This window comes from Petaurus breviceps, unplaced genomic scaffold (genome assembly GCF_028583685.1).
Source record: "Petaurus breviceps papuanus isolate PSGF00001 unplaced genomic scaffold, PetGlider_PUasm1.0 126, whole genome shotgun sequence".
NCBI lineage: Eukaryota > Metazoa > Chordata > Mammalia > Diprotodontia > Petauridae > Petaurus > Petaurus breviceps.
In genome coordinates, this window is record NW_027185655.1 from 38745078 (window position 1) to 38770335 (window position 25258).

The 25258-nt window shown below is 35.1% G+C and overlaps 1 long non-coding RNA gene and 1 pseudogene across 2 annotated transcripts in view; both read right to left on the minus strand.

The window, feature by feature from the left end:
- Positions 1–441: 441 nt before the first annotated feature.
- Positions 442–11553, minus strand: LOC138170786 (trafficking protein particle complex subunit 2-like protein; annotated as a pseudogene).
- Positions 11554–14444: 2891 nt separating this feature from the next.
- Positions 14445–25258, minus strand: part of LOC138170011 (uncharacterized) — a 511203-nt gene continuing 500389 nt past the window's right edge. For both annotated transcript variants that reach the window (XR_011170509.1, XR_011170508.1), the window contains exons 3-6: positions 21795–21864; positions 19136–19206; positions 16297–16357; positions 14445–14611 (exon numbers count right to left, since the gene is read on the minus strand). This is a non-coding gene — a long non-coding RNA (uncharacterized lncRNA). The remainder of the gene's footprint in view (positions 14612–16296; positions 16358–19135; positions 19207–21794; positions 21865–25258) is intronic.

Below are 25258 nucleotides of genomic sequence, written 5' to 3' on the forward strand. Positions count from 1 at the left end.
TATGAAAGACCTTATACTAGACCAAGGCTTTTTTTTTTTTTAGAATATTTTTACTTTCTTACATGAGGACATTACCAAGATAACAGACACAAAAAGAAAGGACAGATTCACACTCTCCCCCAACTTCCTTTCTGGAAATTTGTTTGTAAGGAAAGAAACCTTAAAGACATGCTCAGCTCATATCATGGAAATCCCCCACTCCCTCCACCCCCAGGAAACCCACACAAATGCATCAGAATCCTCCGCAACCTGGAAACTTAACCAGAACTTTCCCTTGCTCTCTGAGAAATCCAAACACCTAAATGTGCAAAAGATGTGTGGCATTTTATTTTATTTTATTTTTTCAACAGATTCCACTCTTTACTGAAACAAGCTTTATACAGTCTTTCACTTTACACAAGTTTTTGCACATCCAAAGAGACCAACTTTCATATTATTCATAGGAGGAGGCAATAGATACACACACTAGCATCATATAGTACTGTACAAAACAGCATGTTTTAGAAATAACTGTAAACTATGCTCTCTCTCAACAAACCTGCACCATCATGGAAGTCACCATTTTATCAAAGGCCCTAGAATGAATACAGTTTCCAGGGTTGTAGAAGGGGTTTCACATGACATCTGTGTAGGAATTATGTAGCTTTCGAAACATACTGAGAATCTCATTGTCTCAAAGTTATGTGTTGGAGGAATCCACCACGATGACAAAATTCACCTTGGAATTTGTCATATAGCCATATACTTTGTAGTCTTCTGTGGGGTACAGGAGTCCCAGGTAGAGCTCCCTCTAATCCATGAGGGCCTTTACCATTGCAGAGACCTTCTCATCTACCACATCATGAGATGTGTACACTCTATAATGGAACTTCAGCTCATGCTCTGCAGGGATGCTCTGGATGTAAAGTGGGCAATTCTCTTTGGTAATCACTGCGATAATACACCACCATCTTGGTAGGGAAGGGAAGGGATGTTTGGCATTTTAAATTCTACCTTGACTCTTATTACACCTTAAAATATCACATAATATTGCTCCTTAATGGCCCTAATAATGCAGTACAATTGCTGGGCTGTCCATCTGTTTTTTACTTGCTATTAATAAATTAACACCCCACTTCATTTTCTTTTTTTTCCAAAATTTTATTTGAGACTCAAACACCAGAACACAAATAGAGAATAGAAAAAAAGAAACAAAAACATATCACAAAATAAATATTGGAGCTTAAATGCAAAGTTAGAAATAAATGCATGTCATGTGCATAGCAGAACATTAGAGGATTCAAAATATGTAACAATACATTTTCATTTCAAGAAAACCTATATTATAAATAATACTCATTGTGTTGAGTCCATCTTTGCTTGCTTATAAGTTTTCTTTTGTTCTCTGTTGTGCACTTTTTTACTTTGTTCTTTTTTCCCCTCCCCACCCCAGAAGGCCACAATAAAGTTTAGATATGTTTCTCTATAGCTATAAATATATACATGCCCTTCCCTCCGCATTTTCTAATCACATATTATAGGCAGCATGGTAGTATGAAACAGTGACATTAAGTGGAAAATACACTGACTCTGAGTTAATGAAACTGGGTTTAAATTGTATCTCTAAAACTTTCTGTCTGCGTAACTTGGGATGAGTTCCTTCCAACTCTTAAATTTATCATCCTATGATATCTTTTATACCACTCAGGTGTCCAGATATTAGTATTGATGGGCCATCCACCCTATTGCATGCTCATGAATTCAACAGGTGTTGCTCATGCAAATCATCTTTCCTATATGGACAGTTATGCTGAACTCTTTGGAGTAGTAGTTGAATTGATTTAATGTGATCTGTAGTCTTGGAAGTCTAAGGGAATGACCTTTGACAATCCTTTTGCCTGGGGCATAAGTCTGCTCCAGACAAAACAGTGGCTAAGCTAAGTCTTTCTTGACAGTTTGCTTATTTGTTGCATATTTGTTGCACTCAGAATTCTAAGAAAAAAAACTGTTGAAGTAAGAAAGAATTCTGAAGGCAGTTGCTCATTTGAATATGACAAGCTATAGAATAATGGGACAAATGAAAAATGTCTGTATATGAAGAATTGAATAACTGGAGTACTTTTAGGTTAGTAACTATAGATATGTAGAAAATACACCTATTTTACAATTATGAAATAAACCAAATTTGCTGATCATAATAACAGACAATGATATTTAAGCTACCAACCTAAGCTAAGGTAGGAGTCATTAACTGAGTTTTTTTTTCTGTGTTAAAAAAGTAATTTACTCTTCTTATCTCTCTCTCTCTCTCTCTCTCTCTCACACACACACACACACACACACACACACACATACTTTTTTTCTCTCTCTCCCCAACCCCTTTCTTTCCTCTCCTTCTGCATGGTGATTTATGAGCAAATTGGTTGCTTATTGAGAACTTGGGATGAAGTGGTCAGCACAATGCCATCCACAAACCAGAATATCTGGAGGCTATCACCCTCATCTATAAGAAATCCCTGTTGCCTCTGACCTGGACAGGCTGTGCTGATGACTATCTCTGGCAATCACAGATTTCAATGTTTCATGCCTCAGTTATCTCATGATCAGTTGGCAAAGTTGCTCTCTTGTTTAGAGTGTCAAGTAGTCTTGTATGATCTTAGAATATAAATGGGAGATACCATGTTGTAAGATGGCCAGCATTTTCCTTTATTGAGTATTACACACACAATCTATATCTCTCTCTATATAAACACATCTATATATCTATAAATATATATAGATACGTAAATATATAAAATGAATGCATATAAGCACACACATACATGTATGCATGTGTATACATTTAGATCTACACACATAATGCATATGTGTACCTATAGGCAAAACATGTACATGTATTTATATTTATGTATTTTAAAAAATGAATGAATCATAAACACAGTGGGACCTTATACTCACTGTACCTAGTCGGTCAGTTGTGATACTATGATGATATGGTTTGTAGTAGAGGATTGCTTATTTCATTCTCATATTTATCAAACATAATCTTTTTATATGTGCAAAATCTTTCACATGTACCTATTGTGTAGTAGGCACTGAGGTAAGTACTGAGGATACAAAGAAAGGGGTAAAAGTCTGTTGTTTCAAGGAGATAACAGTCAAATGGGGGAGGCAACTTGCAAACAACTGCGGACAAACAGGGTATATACAGGATAAACTGGGGGTGGTTTTAGAGCAAAAGCACTAAGATTATGGAAGACTGGGAAAGGCTTCTTGAAGAGAGTGAAACTTTAAGACTTGAAGAAAACCAAGGGAGCTAAGACATGGAGATGAGGAGGGAGAGAGTTTCAGTTATGGGTAACATCCAATGTAAATATTAGGAGTAAGGAGGTCGAATGCCATATCTAAGGCTAGAACAGAAAGTAAGCCAATGTCACTAGATCATAGAGTATGTGGAGGGGAGTAAGCTGTTAGACGATTGGAAAGGTAGGACAGAGGTCGATTAGGAAAAGCTTGCCATGTCAAATAGAGGATTTCTTATTTGATCCTGGAGATGCTGATTTCACTGGAGTTTAACTCATAATATTTTATTAAAAGGGAGGAGCATGTGGGGAACATTATCAGATTGTTGTTTGATAACTGAGTGTATGATTGAGTGAAGTGGGGAGAGACTTGAGGCAGAGAGGCCAACCTATTGGTATATAGGCCAACCAGAAGACTATTGCTGTAGTCCAGGTATGAGGTGAGGAGGGCCTGCACCAGGAGGGTGACTGTCAAAAGAGAGGAGACTTATAATAGGGATGTTAATGAAATAGAAGTTAAAGGACTTGATAACTGATTTGATATGAGGGAGGGTGAGAGAGTGAGAAACTGAGGATAACACCTAAATTAGAAGCCTGGGTGACAGGGAAAATGGTAGTACCCTCCACAGGAATAGGGAAGTTATGAATAGAGAGGCTTTTGTAGGAAAGACAATGAATTCAGTTTGGAATAGGTTGAGTTTAACATAGCTATGGAACATTGAGTACAAGTTACTTCATTGGAAGTTAGAGATATGATACTAGAGAGAGGTTAAGGCTGCACCACTAGAGCTGAGAATCGTCTGCATAAAGAAGATATCTGAAACCATGGGACAGGATGATATCATTAAGTGAAAGGGTAAAGGAGAAGAGAAAAGAACCCAGGGCAGAGCCTTGGGAGACTCCCACGATTAGTGGGTCTGACATTTATGAAGATCGAACAAAAAAAAAAAATAAGAGGCCAGACAAGTAGAAGAACCAGGAGAGAGTAACATCATGAAATTCTGGAGAGATATATTAGAGAGATGAGGAGCTATTCATAGGTCAGTAATTACTAATGTCCTCCTGATCACTTTTTCTAATAACAATATGGTCCATGAGTTTTTTTTCTAATCATTATCATTTGCATCTTCTTCCTTTAAATGGTTCCTTAATTCTTTCAAAAGTGTTTCTCCTCAATTAGTGTTTTCTTGCATTTAATACTAGATCTTGTCCATCTGGTCTTCCCATCTTCATTCTAAGTAAAATTTCCATTTCCATTTCCCCATAAAGCATATCAGAGACTGAGATGTTTCAGTCAAAATATATGGGCTTCACTGTCAACAATGTAGAAAATAGTTTATTATGGAAATGTTGACAGTTGTGTTCCTTTTTTCATCACTGCTGTATTCTTTCCAGGTATATCTTTAAATACTCTTGGGATAATATTGGTAAGTGGATTGCCTGCCTAGATTTCTGTACACTTTTATTTTTCTTCTACCACTAGTCATTTTATGAAACATCGACCATAATCTTCTGTCATCGTCCATATGGTTTTGCAAATAAGTTCATATCCTAAACATACTACATATTTATGAAGTGCTTATGATGACCAAGGCACAGTACTACTTAAAGGTATGGTATAAATTGAAGCCAATTTTTTAGTGTTATTTATTTTTTGTTTTATAGAATAATTTTTAAGCAGGCTGGGACTTCGATCACTATCTTCTTATCTTTATCCTTTCCCCAATCATGCTTTAATTTTCACACTAATGAATCAGTTTGATTCAAGAAAAAATGGTGTTCAGATTGCATTCTATAGACAGCTGATTCAGAATGACTGGACATCTTCAGCAAGTCAATTCTTAGCTAATAAGATGTTTGATTTCATTAGGGTAGGGAAAGGGGAGGATAATGTTTTTTAGGTTCTTACCAAGTTCAGTGTCTTCAAACTCTTTTTCCTACATTCTTATTATGACTTAAAAAACTTTCAACTAATTCATATTCTATTTTTTTCTTTTTGGAGTGGGGGAGGGATGGGCAATTGGGTTAAGTGACTTGCCCAAGGTCAGAGAGCTAGCAATTGTTAAGTGTCTGAGGTCGGATCGGAACTCAGGTCTTCCTTACTCCAGGGCTGATGCTTTATTCACTGCACCCCCCAAGCTGCCCCATTCCTATTCTTCTAGTAAGTACATCAACCCTTCTCTGGTGTTGTACTCCTCCATTTACATGGATAACTTGATAATTATCTAGTTCAATGATATATTTTTTCTCTTACTCTTCATTACCATGTGCCTGTGCTCTCTTAGCACTCACACTGTCACTCCTCTGCTCAAAAGCATTGAGTGGTTATCTAATAACCATAAAATAAAATAGAGACTCATTCACACTGGCTTTGAAGGTCCTTCACAATCTGGTTCCCATTTACATCACCAACCTTGTCTTATAATATTCCTCTTTATAAAGTGGATGTACCTATCAAATCAAGTTACTTGATGTGCCCTGGACACAGAACTCTATTCACCACATCCTTGCATTCACACAACCCACTTCTTGTTCCTCACAGGCACCCTTATCCTTATCCCCAATTCTTAGAATTCTTGATTTTCCTAAAGTTTGAACTCAGATATAACCTCCTCTGTGAAGCCATTCATGATTCTCCCTTTTCCCCATTTGGTGTCCTCTCCCTCAATTTCACTTGCATCATACTAATATGTGTACACAATCCCATGTATATAGAGTTAAAAGAGATAGTATTGGTCATCTCATCCAACCATTAACTTTACAGATGAAAAAAAAAAACTGAGACTAAGAAAACCTTAGATAAAAAAAAAAAACTAAGAAAAGTTTCCCAAGATGATACAGGTAGTAAACAGTAGAGTCAGATTTCAAATTGGGATTATAGAATTCTAAGTCTGACACTCTATTATAGTCTTCTGTGTTTTTTTAGGGTAGGTATTTGCTGTTTCATCTTCATATACTCAGTAACTAACACATAATAGGCACTTAATATTGAACTGAATTAAGTATTCCAAATGACTCCTCTTTTAGACAAGGAAAATTAAGATCAGAGAGATATAGTCTTTGCGCAGCTGAAGGAATCCCCAAAGTCCAGTGATTTTTTTTTTCTGGACACTATATCATGTTTTTCAAAATGAGAATTTCCTTTTATTCCTGGTACTTTTGCAAAAGGGAATGAGATTTTGTACGTCTTGGATCTTGCTCCATAGGATAGAACAGATGTATTTATGTTATGGATATGAAATGGTGAAATAAATAGAGAATTGACTAACAAGAAAGCTAACTGGATGAGTTTGCTGTCATATAAAACGATTTGTTTAAGAAATGCTCGGCTGCAATGGTTGCTTTAAATTAGGTTTTGTAACTGCGGCTTCAAAGAATGATTTCTTTTACTGGGATGCTAGTTTTAATTTCACATGCTACAAAATAATGTGGTCCATATCAATATAAACATCTTGTAGCTCTCAAAGTCAATAGTTAATTTCCATCTACTGATGTATAGTTACATAAAAATATACATCAAAGTTGATTTATAAACATGGCTTGTAGACCCCAAATATATGTATAATAAATGATATGCTTCCTGTTTAAATCAAAAGGACTTTGCAGAATTAGGATGAAAGGACCATTTTCGACCACTATCTCTTACAAATAATTCAGGGAGAAACAAAACTACTTGATTGCAAATCAGAAAAAAAATCATTTGCCAGAAGGAATGTGGGCTTTGTTAAACCAATTAAAAATATTTATCTTCTTTGGTCTTTGCCTACATATTGATTCAACAAGGCATGCTTTGAAAAGAACTTATTGTTGTCTTCCCTGGGCATAATATGAAACATAGGTATAAATGATTTTCACTTATAAATTGCTTTAGTTTTTCCATGTTTTATTTTAACAGGATTTCAAATTTCACCAGGCACACAACAAATGCATTTTTTAAACAGGATTCAGGAATAATTTTCAAGTACACATGCACATATAAATGTATGTATACATACATGCATACACACGTTATATACAAATATGTATATGTGTGTGTGAAAAAAAATCTTTCAACAATGAACAGTTGCATATTTCAAGGGGTGTGGTTTCTACCAAGATTTTCTAAGTTCTATTATATAATTCTACAAATTCCTTAATGAACATGCAAAAATCTCCATCACTTTCTTATGACAAGAAATGCCAGCATCACGAATCACTAGCATTAGAGAGAATGAGGTCTGACTCTGTCTCTTTTCCTCCATCCCCTTTCTTGAAAGAGAATTACAAATAAGTCCAAAGCAAAAAGCATTATACATATCATGTTGTGTGAAAGGAAATTAATATTATCATGAAAATTACTTTAGTGCTACAAGACAGGACACTTGATATTAGCTAATTGTTTACCAGAATGGATTAAGCCTCTTGAAAATAAATGCAATTGTAGAAGTTCTTTTCTTTTCTTTTTTGGGAGAAGGTCGTTCTGAGAACTAATGAAAGAGAGTTTAGAATGTCTTAGTTAATTATGTTTCTTTAAAAAATGAACACTTCTTGATATGGAATGTAACCTGGCTTCCACCCAAGACTGGGATATTTCTGCATGCTACTGTATATATTGAAAGTGATATGATTCTTAGTTGGTAGAGAGTGTGCTGTGCATGAAGTTGTAGATCTTTGAAAGTGACTGAGTTCCAGAACTTTTTAGTGAGACATATAGACAGAGGACATTGAAGGGAAGAAAGAGAAAGCTTCAGAATTTTGCACGTGTATATGAATGACTGGATTAAAATTCTAGAGGCTGCAAAAATGAACCCCAAACTTCTGATTCAAACTGAGTTATCTCATTCCCAACTGAGAGGCTTATTGTCCTTTATTTGTTCTCTTGCATATTATAATCTGTAGAATATCTCTGATTTCTGTTTGCTATTTCCTTGGATAGTTTTATTTTCTCAATATTCACCATTAATGGTGGTCTTTTGTATAACCATTGCTTGTTGGGAAGGAACTGTATTGGCAAATGTAAGCTAAGGTCTACCCTGGTCCTTAAATGACCAAGAATAGTGCTTCTCTTGTCCAGGACTTTGTACTGCTAACTGCTAGACCAGACATACATGTGAAGTGTGATAGTTCTCTCTCTCTCTCTCTCTCTCTCTCTCTCTCTCTCTCTCTCTCTCTATGTCTCTCTGTCTCTTACTCTGTCTCTCTGTCCCTGTCTCTCTGTCTGTCTCTGTCTCTCTGTATCTCTCTCTCTCTCTCTGTCTCTCTCTTTCTCTCTCTCTCTGTCTCTCAATGCTAGCTTAAATTACCTCTCACATGATGGAGAAGACTTGTGAGTTGCTTATAGGATGCACTTACCTCCTCTCAATGACTTCTCAGCACACACCCCTGGCCCCCAGCTATTGTGTTGGTGTTACAGAAATTGCATTTGACTCCCCTCTCTAAAAAGGTGGATGAAATCTCAGATCCTATTCATCCATGCCACCGAGTCACATGAATACATTTAAACATCTCATGTGGATACACTTATATAAAATGCAAATTATTGTGATTTTTTTCAATGTTTATGACCTATGGATCCAATTTTTTTTATTGCTATTTTTAAACTTCAGATTCTTGCTTTTGGTTATGTGATTTCAGAGGGAATACTTTTTCATTAAAAAGAGAAAATTTTACTCTGAAGAGACACTAGCCTAAATTGTAAAGGACTCATAGCTTCTCATATTTGTTGATAACGCCATGGGAAAGAAAATAATATTTGGGATCTTGTCTTGATATTAGTAATTGGAAGAGTGAACTTGGAAAAGTCATCCATGGCTTGTGACAGTAGATGGAGTAATTGAAATTTAAATAGAGCAGGAATACAATGCCAGGAAGATAATTTATAAAGAGTGAAATGACTATATAGAAATTTAGAGTGTGAATCAGTCTGTGAAAGTGATTCTAGTGCATATTACTGGGTAATTTGAGGGTGTTATTGTAGTGTAATCCAGCAATTTGTGGGTGTTTTGACTACGTGAGCGTTCCCTGGAGAGTGGGGTTTGTCCCTGGGCTGAAATTTTACTTGCAAGGGTGTTAGGAGAGTGGAAAATTTTAAAAAGTGGAAGACATTTCCTACCCTTGGATCCATACATCCTGCCAACAAGAGTGAGTGTGTGTGTGTGTGTGTATGATAGCTTTTAGTGCCAATCCCTATTGAAATTACAGTATCTAGGGGCAATGATGACAAACCCTAATAACATGAGAGATTTAAATGTCACAGTTCTGATGCCCCTGCAGTTTCATCATGAGAAATATATAATAAAGTAAAACATTGACTAAAATATGATCAAATGCATTTTTATATAGACTGATAGAAATTCTTTTAGAAAAAAAATAGACCACTTTATAATTTCAACCTCACTACTCATGTTCTTGTAATACTTCATGAAATACCCCTAAGCTACTCCCAGGTTCAGTGATTGACACCAAAGATGCTAAGTTATTTAAACATGAAACAGCATAAATAATAAAGAAGGGAAATAAATAGTAACATATTTTTTGTCCTGGTACAAAAAGGGATATATATTGCTTACACTTCCAAGGAAGTTATATTCAAAGTCCCTTTCATTCCTTCCAATTCTCCAGTTTAGCAGAAGGAATAGTTCCCTTACATCTCACAGTCCAAGATGTAGAAGCTTAGAATTTAGTTCTATCTTTTTCTTGGGGTCATTCCTAGTAGACTCTTGGGGCAACCTGGAAGATGGTGGAAAATCTAGTCTCTGTATTTCTCATCATAGTCTCAATGTTAAGTTTTGGCATACTCTGGCCAATACAACAAATAATAATTTTCTCTATTCCAACCACAGCTGCACATTTTATGACTCCCCTCCACCTAGCCCTGGAGTTTTTTTTTTTTACATCCCCCTTATAGACCCTCTACCTCAGAGACCTCCTCTTTTGATTTCAAAACACTATATTTATACAGCACTCTTTGGAAAATACATTCTTGTCCCCAAGCTTTGTTGGAAATGAAATCCTTATACAGATAAAATAGATTATAAATGTAAAATAAAAGATGTAATCCATTCCATTTTTGTGACCTACAAATATTCCTTTGTGTTAAAACTATCAAAACTATCATACATCATTTATTGAATTTTCATTGGACATTTTCAACTGTCCTATAGTAATTTCCAAATGAACATTTATAAAATAAATCTCATTATATTCCCCCAACTCCCAAACCACCCCTTTTCCCAATTCCCCTGTTGCTTTTTTTTTTAGTACCAGCTCTTTTTTAGCCATCTAACTTCAGATCTTTGGAGTCATTCTCTACTCCTCATTCTCCCTTAAACTCTTCCACATCCATTCTTTCTCAAGAAATCCCTTCTCTGGAATGTTGTCATGTTGACAGATATTTATTAAGTACCTACTATGTCACAGGCACTGCACTTAGGGTTGAAGATACAAAGAAAGAAAAAAATACAATCCTTGCTCTCCAGGAGCTCATAGGTTAATGGAGTAGACAACATGAAAACAGCTACATACAGGTTTTCTCCCATATCTGGAATCCCTTTCTTCCTCACCTCCACCTCTTCGTTTCCTCTTCCAACCTCTAAATGTCAGCTCAAAGCTACTTACAGATCTCCCTAACTGTCAGTATCTCTTTTGTCCCAAGTTATTATTATCAAGTCATTTCAGCAATGTTCAACTCTTTGTGACCCCATTTGGGGTTTTCTTGGCTAAATATTTGAGTGGTTTGAAATATCCTTCTCCAGCTCATTTTACACATGGGTAAACTACAGCAAAGAAGGTTAACTGACTTGTTCAGGATTACAAAACTAGTAAGTGTCTGAGGCTGGATTTGAATGCAGGTCTTCTTGACTCTAGGCCCATAGCCCTAGTCACTGTTCCACCTAGTTATCCATCCCAAAATCACCTCTTGTATACAGTTATATGTGTGAGTATTATTTCCTCTGGTTAAATATAACCTCCTTAAGTGCAGGGACTACTTCTTTTGTCTTTGTATCCTCAGCATCTAGCCTAGGACCTGGAACACAGGTGGCACTTAATAAATACTACTGATGTTCATTACAAAATTATATTTATATAATTACTGCATCAGGAACTAAGTAGGTGCTCTATTTGTGTGAAAATGATAAAAATGTAATAATTAAATCCTAAAAATGTGGTGAGAGAATAGGCAAATACATACTCATTGTCGTTTCTTTGAAATAAATTCTTTTTTTATAGTCTGGTGATGTGATAATGATGATGACGATGATGATGATGATGGTTAACATTGATGTTACCTCATGCAGGCAAATCTGAATCTCTCTCAGGGCCTCAGTTTCCTCATTTGAGGATCAAAGGAAAGAGCCTATCTGAATTTTAAGGCTGTCAAATTCTAATTCTATGTGAGATGAACTCTAAACTGTTTTACAGATTAAGAACCTATAAGTTTGTTCTGTAGCATACCAAAAGTGAATGAGATCCAGGAATAGTCATGTACTTGAACAGCTCTGATACTATACAACTATTTCTTATAGAATCTATTTTAACTATTCTTCACATAGCCACTCACAGAAGTGTGCAGGTTTCTTCTTCCTGGGAATATAATAGTCTCCCATTAATTAATTTTATAAAGAAGATTGCAGAGGGAAAGTATCATATAAATGGTGATTAGTGTCATCTTCCATACACTCTGCTGTCTGAAGAGTGCAAGTTCAACATTGCCTCAATATATTGTTAGAATTTATTGCTGGGAATAAATTTGAACCATGATTTGTAATACCACCAAAAGAAACTGTCCAATCAGCTTATCTGAATTTAGAAAATTTACATAAAATTACAGGGTAACATGCTCATAAAAGCTATTTTGCAAGAAAAGTTTACATTTTATGAATGATTTCAGTGATAAGCCTTCTGAGAGCTTGGTCATAGGACATTTCTTAAGTAAAGTATGATTACTGAAACATGGTAGTCAGTAATATTTGAAAGACAGTTATTTTAAATACAAAAGGTGTACCATTAACCTCTTTTCTAATAACCTTGCAAGCATCCCATGGTTATTGAACAATCAACCAACAAAAAGTTACTAGGTACCTGCTATGTGACAGGAACTACTAAGCAATGGGGATTCAATGACAACAATAAAATCAGAATCTGCCCTCAATTACCTAATATTTGATTTGTATTCTTGTGTAGGTATTCAGTATTATTAATAGGCTAAGTATAGTTAATAGGCTTGGTATAGTTTTTATATTATATATTTATTAATTAAATAAATTATATATTATACATATTCAATCTATATCTATGTACATAAACATATATGCATGTGTATATATAAATATATAAATAAATATAAGTTTAAATAAACACATAAACAGATATAAAATAAATATGTAAATAAATATAGGTATACATATATGTATATATACATACATATATATGTACACACATATATGATTTGATGAGGTAGTATGGTGTAGGAGCCTGCTTGGAGTGTGGGAAGACAAATTGAAACTTTACCCATAACAAAATTGTTCTGAATCATTACAGTAAAATCATTAAACCTATGAGTGCCCCAAGACAACCTTCAAAGACTAAAAGTCTCAAAGAAGTTGACAGAATCTCCAAATCTGGAGTTAACCTACAGTAATAAATCAAAGACCCAGATCTTTCTGTCTTTCTCTGCCTTTTTCTTTCTCTTTCTCTTTCTCTCTCTCTCTCTCTCTCTCTCTCTCTCATTTTCTCTGTCTTGATCTTTATCTCTGCCTCTCTCTGCCTTACCCTGTCTGTTTCTGGCTCCCTCTTTATCCTTTTGTCTCCATCTCTCTTTCTGTCTCTATTTTTCTCTGTCTTTTTCTCATCTTCTCTCTCTATCTCTGTCTGTTCTCATCATAGTCCTAATGTTGTTTTGGCACATCTTAGCAAATGCAGTATATAATCACCTTTCTTTATTACAACCATAGGATCATATTTTGTGATCCCCCTGCACTCAGCCCTGTGGTAGCTTTTTAGGCATCCCATCTTGAAGAGCTTCTTCTCCTCATCCCTCATCTTTTGGTTTCACTACACTATATTTTTTTTAAGCAATCAGGGTTAAGTAACTTGCTCAAGGTTACAGGCCAGTTATTTCTGGGTGTGGTGCTGAGTGTCTGAGCCCGGGATTCGATCTCCAGGTCGTCCCAACACTGGAGCCGGTGCTCTTACTCGCTGAGCCACCTGGCCTCTCCTAAGCAATTGGGGTTAAGTAACTTGCTCAAGGTTACACGGCCAGGTGTTTCTGGGTGGGTGCTAAGTGTCTGAGCTCGGGTTTCGATCTCCAGGTCGTTCTGACACTGGAACCGGTGCTCTTACTCGCTGTGCTACCTGGCCGCCCCCACTACACTATATGTTTACACACCATTCTTTGGGAAATATGTTCTCAGCCCCACACTTTGTTGAAAATTAAATCCTGTGGACATAATCCTTACAGAAATAAAAATAGATTATAATTGTAAAATGAATGATGAAAATTGTTTCATTTTCTTATGGCTTACAAATATTCTTTTTGTGCTATCACTATTGTCACACATGTTATTTATTGAATAATTAGGCATTTTCAACCAGATGTCCTATAGTCATTTCCAAATCAACATGTATAATACAGAATTCATTAGATTCCCTCCAACACCAAACAAATCCCTCTTCCCTGTGTGTCTCTTTTTTTCTCTCTGCTCTTCATCTCTCTGTGTCTGTCTCTGTCTTAGGCATTCTTATCATTTTGTGTGGGTGTGTGTCCTAGAACCATTTGGCAGCACAGCAAAAGCTCTAGAATTATATTTTTAAATGCATAAAATAAAATATCTAGGGTTACAAAGGAAGCCAGTTATTTGAAAGTAAAGATACAATGTTTTCCTATTCAACTTTATGGCCTCCTGACATCCCCAAGGAATCTGTGGACTCCAGGTAAAAACCTATCTACCTCCAGCTCATATTTATTTCTGTCTCTAGTAGTTATATCTTATCTCTGTGATCTATCTGTTTGAGTCTATATAATAACTAATCATGTTAAATGGAACAGTATGATGTCCTTTTATATAAATTTATCAAACATAAAGTTTTTATTTCGATTCAATCATTTTCCATAGATGTGTAAACATATGGAATAATAAATAATATTTCAGATATTTATATGGGCGTTCTGTTGAATGCAAACAATTATCTCTTTTACAGTATTTATTTATTGCACTATAAAATCCATTATTTCTTAACACATTTCATGAATTAAATAGTGAGCCATGGTTCAAGAAAATATTTCATTCTAAATAAAAAAAACCTGAAGAAAAAATCTTTTGTAAACTCCAGGAGACTTTTTGAGAAATTTTCTAAAAGAAAAGAAAAAATAGGTAAATATATACACATACATACTTTGTTTTATGCAGCATCCAAGTCAAGAAGTTGTACACATTCTAGTTCTCAATATTTAGAATTGTGTCATATAATCAGCATAAATCATTTCTTTACATAAAAATTCAGAATAATTTAATGTTTCTCAGAAAGTTAGAAGACTAGAGGCAATTGATTTCCCTTCCCCTCTTTTCCTTTTAGTAAATGAAAATGAACAATTTATGCCACTCTAGTCAAGTTTTCACAAATTACCTATCTCTTCACAGGGTTTAGAATTTTTACATAGATAGATAAAAAGACATATAAAAATGTAGGATAACATTTCTTTTCAGATGTAAGTTCTAATAATTCTGTAATTATGTTTATTGACACTTCAGGAAAATCATTACTCAGGACAAATTTTCCTTTATCTTAAATGTTGGAAACAAGTTAATTTCAAATGGATTATTATCAATTTGATATTAAATATATATTCTTAATTTTATTATTTTTAAAATTTACTTTTAGTTTTCACCAAGTTCAACAAAGTTTTGAGTTTTAAATTTTCTTCCCCTTCTTCCCTTTCTCCAAGACAGCATGCAATCTGATATACTCTCTACCTATACATTCATTTTAAATGTATTATCACAGTAGTCATGTTTTAAAGAAGTAATAACCTATGGAATGAGTCAAAGTAAGAAGAAACAAAACAAACCACTTTTCATTATGAGCCTTTTGGATTTATCTAGAACTTTGCTAAGAAGAGCTAAGTCTATCAAAGTTAGTCATCACATAGTATGGCTATAGCTGTGTACAATGTTCTCCTTATTCTGCTCTCCTCACTCAGCATCAGTTCATATAAGTCTTTCTAGGTTTCTCTGAAGTCCACCTGCCCATAATTTCTTATGGAACAATAGTATTCAATTACAATCATATACCATTCATCATTTCTTATAGCACAATAGTATCCCATTACATTCATAAACCACAACTTGTTCAGCCATTCCCCAACAAATGGGAATCTCCTCTATTTCCAATTCCTTTTCACTACAAAAAGAATTTCTATAAATATTTTTGTACATGTGGGTCTTTTCCCTCTTTTATGATCTCTTTGTTATATGGTCCTAGAAGTGGTATTGCTGGGTCAAACGGTATGCAAATTTTTATAGCCATTTCGGCATAGTTTCAAATTCCTCTCCAAAATGGTTAGATCATTTCATAACTCCACAAACAATGCATTTAGTGTCACAATTTCCCCACATCTATTAAAATAATTCTTGTTTGGAATGGTAATTAAAATATACATCAGGCAGGATGTATGTGGCTGATAAATTGCTTGACCTCAGGAATTCTGTCTGAGCTGCAGCAGGACTAAAGTTTATTAGGTATCTTGGTTCAGTCTGGCAACAATGTGGTGAACCCCAAGGAGCCTGGAGCCACCAAGTTGCCTAAGGCAGGGTGAACTGGTTATTCAGGTTGGAAACAAAGCAGGTTATAACATTGTTCCCATAACTAATGAGATCAATCATATGTGTAAACACCTTATTTCCAGCCTGAGCAAGATAAGGAGACCCAGTCTCAATGATGATGATATTGATGGTGATAGTCGTGGTGATGATGATGATGATGAGAAGAATTATTTTAAAACCAAGAACACAGAATACAACATGTATAAATATTTTACCATACTCTTTTTGGCAGTCACAACTTCCTATAGCACGTCCAATGGGTCCGTATTTATGTACCTAATAATATGAAAGATTTTATTTATTTCACATATATTAATGAAGGCAGAATAGTATAGTAGATAGTGACTTGGTTTTGGATGCCTGAAAACCCACATCTAACATATATTAGCTATATGGCCCTGGGCAAGTCACTTAATTTTTGGACAACTTGGTGCTGACAAGCGTTGATAGAGGAGAAAATTTCCTCATCTGGGAGTTACCTATATCAATGAAATCAGAGATTAAGTCTCTATCTTCTATCTCCTACCCGTAGAAATCTTATATTCACACACACACTGGTATTAGTATGGTCCTTTAGCACAGTCATTCGTGAATACTTTTATTTTAAAATTAGGGCAAAACTCAAAAATTCATTGGAGATTTTGTTGTAATTATTTATCAAATAATTTTGCTCCTTTCTAAGTATTATAGACTGAAATGCCTTAGGTATCTTTTTAAAAAAAAATTCATTTTTCTTTATTATGAGTTTAGTCACTTTCTCCCCAAATAGTACATCCACACACACAGAATATAGAAAATGGATTCTTTATAAAGCTAAGAATCTATAAAAAATATATAAAAGCTTTATAAAGTTTCCTATATGCTTTAAAAATATAACATTAATTGCTTATATTACTTCCAAGTATAGGTATATTTCTAAAGACATTTAATTCAATATATTACTTCCCATTCAATTTTGAAATGATGATTGTGATCATCTGAATAGAATCTAATTCTTTATGGAAGATTCTGTTTTCATTTTTGTCTTTGTATTCACATCAACTATTTGAACCATGGTAGGTAGTAGATATTTAATAAATGATTATTCAATTACATAAAACAAATCTTCAGAGTTTGAAATGAACTTATATAGCTCGATAAAAATGGAACCCAAAGGGATGATACTGATCCTTGCATTCTTTTCCCCTGAGGGTGGTTTTGTGAATAGAGACAACTTGTTCAATTGTTGTGCCATTTTGTCCATGGTAATGCAGCAGAGATTAGACTAGCTATCAGTATTGAAGAAACAAAATAGATAAAAAACCCACATTGTCCAAAATGTGATGAATACCTGGAAAAAAATGTTGAGATAGTCTATATAAAATATAAAATGTACTGTAAATTATATAGAATAAAATAAAAGTACAAGATGGCAGAGTAGAAGCAGGATTTCTATGGGGCTCCCACTTCAAACTCCTCCAATTCATGTAAAAGGTGACTCTGAACAAACTTTGGAGCTACAGAACACACAAAATGACCCAGAGAAGCTAACCTCCCACAGAGGACAGCCTGGCAGGCAGGAAGAAAGGGTGAAGCATTTTGGGAGTCGAGCCCAGCCCCTTGAAAGCTGGAGGTTTTAGCCTCAGGAAGGCTACAACCAGCCGCTGGCTGGAGGGACTCCAGATCACCAGCACCTGTGGCAGTTTCCAGAATTATCAACCCATAGATGCTAAGGACAAAGTGAGAGGTCAGTGCAGCATGGACTTTGTGAACCAGGAGTTTGGGAGTGTGGTCAGGCATTTACCCCATAGAGGGAGAAGTTGCTGATGTGCTGCAGCCATGCAGCCACCACCACGTGGCTGCTCCAGAGCTCCTGGTTTGCAGGGGGACCAAACAACCATTATGAGGGGCAATCACTCATGCTTTAACCTGCTTGAATCTGGATTGCAGTCTAGGGTGGAGGTCCTGGAGTGCATGACCAGTTTGCTAGAGCATGTGCAGGCTTCAGAGAGGACACCCAACTAATAGTTCCAGAAGGTGAGAAAACCCCAGTGATTGGGACAAGGCTCACCTCTCTGGTAGCAGAGTTCTACTGTGGAAAAAGCTCAAAAGTCAAGTAATTGACTGGCAACATGAGCAAATGAGAGAAACAGGGCAAGCACAGTGATCCACCTTTGGGTTCCCTTTTTGGGGACAAAAAAGGATCAAAGCATAGAACAGGAGGAAGAGAGCAAAGTCGGAAATACTGCACCAGAAGCTTCCAAGAAAAGAATAAGCTATTTGCAGGACATAAAGGCATTAAAGAAGGAATTTGAAAACAAAATAAGAGAAGTGGAGGAAAAATTGGGAAGAGAAATGAGAATGATGCAAGAAAATTATAAAATGAGATTCAACAACCTGCCTGAAAATAATAAAACCTTAAAAATAGACTAATTCAAATGGCAGAAGAGGCTCAAAAAGCCAATGAGGAGAAGAATGCCTTAAAAAGCCAAATTTGCCAGATAGAAAAAGAATCTCAAAAGTTCACTGAAGAGAATCAGTCCTTCAGAATTAGATTGGAGCAAATGGAAGCTAATGACTTTATGAGAAATGAAGATACTATTTAAAAGATCCAAACCAATGAAAAAAAGTAGAAGGCAATGTGAAATATCTCATTGAGAAAAACACTGACCTGCAAAACAGATCCAGGAGAGATAATTTAAAATTTATTGGATTACTTGAAAGCCATGATCAAAAAAAAAACAAAACTAGAAATTATCCTCCAAAAAAACTCTCAAGGAAAATTGCCCTGATGTTTTAGAACCAGAGGGCAAAATAGAAGTCAAAAGAATCCACCAATCACCTCCTGAAAAATATCCCCAAAAGAAAACTCCTAGTAATATTGTAGCCAGGTTCCAGAGTTCCCAGATCAGGGAGAACATATTCCAAGCAGTCAGGAAGAAACAATTTTTATACTGTTGAAATACAATCAGGATAACACAGGATCTGGCAGCTTCTACACTGAGGGATCGAAGGGCTTGGGATATGATATTCCAGAGGACAAAGGAGCTGGGATTAAAACCAAGAGTCACTTACCCAGCAAAACTGAGTATCATGTTTCAGGCGAAAATATGATCATTCAATGGAACAGGGGACGTTCAAGTATTCTTGACAAAAAACAAGAGTTGGATAGAAAATTTAACATTCAGATACAAGAAGCAAGAGAAGCATGACAAGGTAAACGGGGAAGAGAAATCTTAAGGAACTTATCAAAGTTGAACTTTTAAAAATTTTTTTTATTTTAAAAAATTAATCTGTTTGTTTACTTTTAGTTTACAGGATTCAATTGCACAATTCCTCGAGTTTCACATTTTGTCCAGCATGGCAGCATATAGCCAAGTATAGGATCTGTAAATACTTTCACATTATATATTATTAAGGTTATAAAGACAGATTGTATCAGATGGAATGAAAAATGGTAAATAAGATATAAAACCAAACAAGAAAAGGAAAAAGATCAGGTATTTTGCTTCCATCTGGATATAAACTCAATTATTTCTAGTTCTTTCTCTGTATGCACACATTTCTCTCCATCATGAGTGTTTTCGGATTGACTTATATTACTGCATTGCTGAGAAGAGTCCAGCCTATCAAAGTTGGTCATCACACATACGTTGTGTCTGTAATTACGTACAAATTTCTCCTGGTTCTACTCTTCTCACTCAGCATCAGTTCATGTAAGCCTCTCCAGGTAAATATGAAGGCCATCTGCTCCTCGTTTCTTATAGCACAATGGTTTTCCATAACATGAATATACCACAATTTGTTCAGCCACTCCCCAATTGATGGGCATCACCTTAATTTCCAATTCTTTGCCACCACAAAAAGAGCTGCTATAAAAATTTTTGTACATATGGGTCTTCCTCCCACTTCTATGATATCTTTGGGATATAACCCTAGAAGTGGTATTGCTGGGTCAAAGTATATGAAATTATTTATAGCCCTTTGGGCATAATTCCAGATTGCTCTCCAGAAGGGCTGGATCAGTTCACAACTCCAGCAGCAATGCATTAGTGTTACAATTTGTCCACATCCTCTCCAGCATTTGTCATTTTCCTGTTTTGTCATCTTAGCCAATCTGACCCATGAGATGTGGTACCTCAGAGTTGTTCTGATTTGCATTTCTCTAATCAATAGTGATTTAGAGCATTTCTTCATGTGCTTATAGATATCTTTAATTTCTTTCTCTGAAAATTGCCTGTTCATATCCTTTGATCATTTATCAATTGGGGAATGACTTGTATTCTTATAAATTTGACTCAATTCTCTGTATATTTTAGAAATAAGTCCTTTGTCAGAGACATATGTTGTAAAGATTCTTTCCCAATTTCCCACCTCCTTCTTAATCTTGGTTGCATTGGCTTTGTTTGTACAGAAGCTTTTCAATTTCATGTAGTCAAAATTACCCATTTTACATTTTATAATGTTCTCTAATTATTGTTTAGTCATAAAGTCTTTCCCTCTCCACAAATCTGACAGGTAAACTATTCCTTGTTTTCTGAGACTGCTTACAGTATCAACCTTTATACCTAGATCATGCACCCATTTAGACTTGATTTTGGCACAAAATTGAAATTATTACATTCCTATGTGGAAAAATGATAATGGTAACTTATGAAACTTTACTCAGTATGAGAATCATTGAAGGGAATAGAAATGTATTATATATATGTATATAAAGGTATATAGGCATATGAATACATATGTGAGGATGTGTATATATGTTTACAGGTATACATAGAGAGAAGGTACAGGACCAGTTGAATAGGAAGGAATAATACTTAAAAGGTGAAATTAAGAGGTGAGAGAGGAAAATAATGAGAGGAGATGGAGAGAAGTAGAATGGGGTAAATAATCTGATATAGAAGAGGTAAGGGAAAACTGTTACAGTGGAGGACAAGAACAGGAAGGCAAAAGGGAATGAGTCAACCTTATTCTCAATGAATTTGGCTTAGAGAGGGAATGACATACACATTTAACAGGGTGTCTCACCCTACAGGAAAGTAGGGGGGCAGATGAGAGGGGGATGATGGAAGGGAGGGCAGGCTGGGGGGAGGGAAGTTGGAAGCACCCACTCTTGAAAAGGGACAGGATCAAAGTAGAGAATAGAACAAGTGGGGTGTGGGATGGGATGGAGGGAAATATAGTTAGTCTTTCAAGCTGCATATGTACAACCTATATTGAATTGGCTACCTTCCCAGTAAGGGTGGGTGATGAGGGAGGTAGGGAAAGAGTCTGAAATCCAAAGGTTTAAAATCAAATGTTTAAAAATATTATTATTATTATTTTACATGTAACTGAGAAATAAGATATACAGGCACTGGGGCATAGAGATCCACCGTGACCTACTGGAAAATAGGAAGGGGTATGGGGGAAGATATGGGAGAGAGCAGATTTGGGCAGGGGATATTCAGCGGGATTGCTTTTTTGGGGTGGTGGGTAGGGGAAAAATGGGGAGAAAATTTGTAACCCAAAATCTTGTTGAAATGAATGATGTGAACTAAAAAAATAAAAAAAAATTAGCTACAATAAAATAAAAGTAAAAATATACTGTTTTTGAACAGGTGTGCAGATGGACAATGAGTGGTGGTCAGAATTGAGGATAGGTAATAGGAGATAAGTTAATTACATTTGGGATATTGTACAAAAATCCCCTTTGCTTCCTTCCATAAAAGCTCATCTCTGTGATACTCACTTTTTGGTGATGCCAGATGTCTGCTGATGATGGTTTACTGCTATCTTAAGGTGGCTTCATCTTCATTTTGCTAGGGATATGAAGATAATGGAGGACAAAAATTTGTTTTAGAAAAAAATCATTAAAAGCCTTTTGCAAGAACAAAGGGGAAAAAAACGATAGTGTTGACCAGTTGAAAAAATAAACATCCAGAACCTCCATTTGTAAACTGTTGATGTCAGAAGAACTTAAAAAAGACCTGTAGCATGTTTTTTTTTTGGGGGGGGGGCGAAATTGTGCCAAACTTATGGTCAGGCATGGAGAAGAGTCATTATGCAGGACAGACAAATCTAAATGACTTGTTATCTATGTGATTAAGAGGAATACTTGAACATTGTTAAGAATGCAGATTCATTGTCTTGTCGGGATAACTTGTACATCTAGAATTTAAGAGATTCCAAATTGCTTAATTTACAACTGTATTTTGATAATAGCTTCAGGACTAAGGTCATTTAGTCTATTTTTTTTATGGGTGAATAAATGTAGACCTAGAGAGGTTTTGATATCCAAGATTAGGAATTGAAATCAGATCCTCTAACTCCAAATACAACTTTCTGTTGTGATATATCATGCCATGGTTTGGTGGTTCAAGTACTACCTTAATTTTGCTGATAAGGAGCTGATATTTCAACTCAGATCTTTGGATTACAAATTTCATGTTCTGTCCACGTTTTTTCTATATGAAATACATGAAATATGCCAAAATATCAAATGTACTTTGAAATAAATTATTTATGCCAGAAAAATATTTTGACTAAAAATAGATGCATATTTGTTACAAGTATGTTTATATTTCTTCCTCTAACCCCTGACCCCCAATGGATAAGGAAGCAGGAAGGAGAAAAAAGAATGCTTGTAAATTTAATAATAATAAAGAAATAGATGTGCTATTAGCTATCTGCTCCTAGACATATTGCAATAGTATTTTATGCTTTTTAAATTAAAACTAAAAAAGAGTAAAATTTGATAACACCCCATGGTTTATAATGCTCTTGGATTTTAATTTTTAATAAAAGTAAAACTCTTTTTTCTTTTAAAATACATGTCATGGATCTGATTTTCTTAGAACATTTGCTTCTGAGCTATGATTTCATCTATATGGACACTCTTCCAAATATTGCTGTTTACAACTTTTCCATATTTCCCATTCTGTGCAATTGTTGTCCATATCTTTCCAGAAACTGCCCCCACCCCCCAGAATCTACTCAATGTACTAGAAACCTTATTCTAGATCTTCTGATCTTTCATGGATTCAAACATTACACTTGAGTCATTATTTTTCAGTCTTGCTTCCTGATTAACTTGCCTCCCTTATCAGTTGGTCATATATTTTATTATGTATTAACATTGTCTCAGGTTGAAGATACTATAATAATAATCATCAGCATTTGTATAGTTGTACAGGTTTGCACAACACTTGCAAAATATTATGTCATTCTATTTTCTCAACAACTCAGAGATGGAAGTGCTATAATCAGCCCTATTTTACAAATGGGAAAACTGATTCTGAGAGGAGTTGGAGGTTAAATAGCTTGTACAGGGTCACAAAGGAATCATGTTTCTGAGACTGGATTTGTCTTTATGGATAAAGTCTTTATGACTTTAAGACTAGCACTCTACTTATGGTGCCACCGAGTTCATATTATGCCAAAAGCTAGTTTCATCAGATAATATGCTGACATAACCTCAGAAGTTATCTTTCTATTGCATTTTAGCTCTTCTGCACTTTTAATTTTTTGAGCCTGTGGTATTCCATGATTTTGGGTTATTTCATCACTGAGAGAAAAAGATGAAGATATTAGAAAAGAGAGATTCTCTTCTTTTGTTTTAGAGAAAATAGAAGTTGTGATGATCAAAATGACCCCCAAACTAGATTTCTAAACAAAATATAGCCTGCTCTTCTATTCAACTCTGGAAAAAATCCTACATGTTGAGATAGTCTATCAATATGCTATTTTTGAATTGGTATGCAGATGGACAATGAATTGTGGTCAGAATTGAGGAGAGGCAATAGGAGATAAGTTAATTACATTTGGGAAATTGTCCAACAATCCCACATTGATTGCTTCCATAAAATCTCATCTCTGTGACACTAATCTTCTTCTGATGATGCCAGATGGCATCATTGTCATCTACTGATGTTTTAGCTCAATGACCTATCTATCCAACTGAATGACACATAATCAGGCAATATAAATTATTCATCCACTTTGTTTTTCATATATACATTGCTTAGTATTTTTTTATTGATTGCTGTTTTGAGGGAACATGAATCTCATCCTATAAAGTGGGGCTTGATGAAACCAGTATAAAGTCACCAACTAACAGGAGAATTTAGGGAACCTCTCCATCTTTTCTATGTGTATTCTGTTCAAGCCATCCTCTATTATACTGATTTAATATTTTTGGCTAACATGTTGCACTTCCTACATCTTACAGAGAAATCTTGGATGCTCTTAGCCTATGCAAAGGAAAGAAAATGGAGAACAATTAATGTTTTTAATAGATGTGAAATATAGGCCATTGAAAATAAAGTAGCTGATAATATCTTCCCTTTCATTTTTTTGGAGGGGGGAATGCAGAGTAATTGGGGTTAAATGACTTGTACAAGGTCACATGACTAGTAAGTGTTAAGTGTCTGAGTCTGGATTTGAACTCAGGTCCTCCTGATTCCAGGGTCTGTGCTCTATTCACTGCACAACCTAGCCATCCCTCTTTCATTTAAAAAATAATATGATATGGTCTTTGATCTTTTCCTTTCTCTTTTTGAATTTCCCCCTCTTAGAAATACTTTTACAATTGATCACCCAGTACCTCTGAAATGATATTGTGTAGAGTGTGGATTTCTTCCATTCATATTTTATTTGGTCTAATTCATCTTACTCTCTTGTTTTTCTTAAGTGTCATCTCTGCTTCTTTTTCTAGCAATCTGATATTGAGAATTTGGAATTGGAATGCAAATGTAGTAAGTCCACTCTTTTTAATATGGGGATAGAGAAAGATATGGTGACCAATCTGCTCACTTCATGTTTATGTTTTATTCCTTTGCATTTTATCTGCAAATGCTCTGGTAATTATCTGATTTAGTTGAATCTGATGTTAGACTTCTTAATTTTTAGAAAATAATAATGTAATATTTTGAAGCAAAATTAATTTTTGCATAGATTTGCAGAGTATTCAGATAAAAGTTTGTTAAGTTCTAGATTACTGAACATGTGGCAGCTGTTTTCTAGTTCCAAACATTATTCTCATTTTTCCAAATTATATTTCTCTGAATAAACTGAAATTTCAACATCAAGAATTTTGTTCCTTAAAAAAGGAATTTTGTTCCTTAAAGTGAATTAATTGGTCTAAATTGATTGTCTAAACTTTGATTGAGGATCTTAGTTCTCTCTCTCTCTCTCTCTCTCTCTCTCTCTCTCTCT